Genomic DNA, 1,577 nt, shown 5'->3' on the forward strand with positions numbered 1-1,577 from the left:
GACTTTTAATATGACACAATGGAGAAAAAGGATTCAGGTAGCCGACCCTACATAATGGGATAAAGGCTTGATGTTGTTGTTGTTGTTGTATCTTTTATTTTACTCGTGGCTTATTATTCATGTTTATGATGATATTTCTACTTCTACATATTTACCCCCTCATTAAACCAAGAAATAATATCCCATCTCTATTGAAAAATTAATTTTATTGACATCTTTTGTTAATTTACACACATTATTGACTAAATATGCAACCAAAGAACACACGCAAGCTCTCATCTTCTTTCAATATAATCTTCACAAAATAGAGAGGAGAAAGATGCTATCATCAACAACATCATTACTTTCTTTGTCTCTCTTTTTCAATCTTTGCATCATTAGCTTTATCATAATTATTTGGGTCATAATAGTCCATCCTAATCATTTTGTGACAATCATTAATGAACAATATAAATTATCTAAAGCATAGGAAACAAAAATCCCAAACATCTAATTTATTTTATATGATAAACACTCAATTTTTTCAAAACCAAGACTTCGTTTGAGACAGCTCTTTAACGGCTTCCTAAAGCAGCTTTTTAGTACACAAATTTTAATTTTTTACTAGAAAGTTGCTTTAAGAAGAAGTATAAGCTGTCTCAAATAAAACCTAAGTTTTTATAAAAAAAAAGCAAAAAACAATTAATCAATCCCAATAATTCAAATTGGAATGGATTGGATTGTTGTAACAATGTAATTGAAGAAGATCAGAATCCACTGACAAAATGTCATTCCAACATTAATAGCAGACCAAAAATTTATGCTATCATTACTAACATAAGTGACAGCAGAACGATAGAATAACAGTAATAAATTCAAGAATTCTTCTGTACCAACAACATTTAAAACATAAATGCAGAACTTCAAAGGAAGGTTTAAGTAATATTTACCTTCCAAAGCTGGGTAATCATAAAAATGTACGCATCAAGAAGAGTGCTGGGAAACTGATATCCATTCTCCAGCCCATTATTCTTCTCACCAACCTCATAAAATCCGGTTTCTCATCGGTTTATTGCTTGTTTAATAGCAGAAAGTCTTGAGGAGTATATTAAAAAATCTGCAGAAGTTGGCTATTAATTTACTGATTTAAAAAGGTGCAATATGATAAATGTGAATCTATTTGAGCAGTATATAGCGTTACTCTATGATGAATTGAACTTCCATATCTGCCAACCTCTGTGAGACCAGTGTTTCTTACTGTGAAAAAAATGCAGATACCAAGCATTTTCAGAGCAATATAGCAGTTGTAAATGGGAGGTGGGGCATCTCAAGCAATCTTGCTCTTAAAAGGTCTAGTTCTCGATGCCTCTCATGCACAGCATGATCACCTGGAGAATATCAAAATCAAGAAGAAAACAAATATACTTATCAGAGAGCATGGCTGTCATCTTTAATGTGTTTGCTACACGCATATCGATAATGAATTTTTTTTTAGGAACGGGGTTATCTATCCGCTACCACTCCAAAGGGAGCGCTTGGCAGCGTAACTAATCCCTCGGCAGAACCTAACGAGGCCACCCACCTGCATTGGGCCCACA

General features: G+C 33.4%; 1 long non-coding RNA gene across 1 annotated transcript; it reads right to left on the reverse strand.

Moving 5' to 3' along the window:
* Window positions 1-757: 757 nt before the first annotated feature.
* On the reverse strand, window positions 758-1,571 carry LOC110100148. The gene is made up of 2 exons (XR_002303526.2): window positions 1,181-1,571; window positions 758-1,096 (listed from the first exon to the last, which is right to left on the reverse strand). It is a non-coding gene; the product is annotated as an uncharacterized LOC110100148 (long non-coding RNA).
* Between the last annotated feature and the right edge of the window lie 6 nt (window positions 1,572-1,577).

This window comes from Dendrobium catenatum, unplaced genomic scaffold, assembly GCF_001605985.2.
Source record: "Dendrobium catenatum unplaced genomic scaffold, ASM160598v2 original_scaffold_251306, whole genome shotgun sequence".
In the NCBI taxonomy this organism is placed as follows: domain Eukaryota; kingdom Viridiplantae; phylum Streptophyta; class Magnoliopsida; order Asparagales; family Orchidaceae; genus Dendrobium; species Dendrobium catenatum.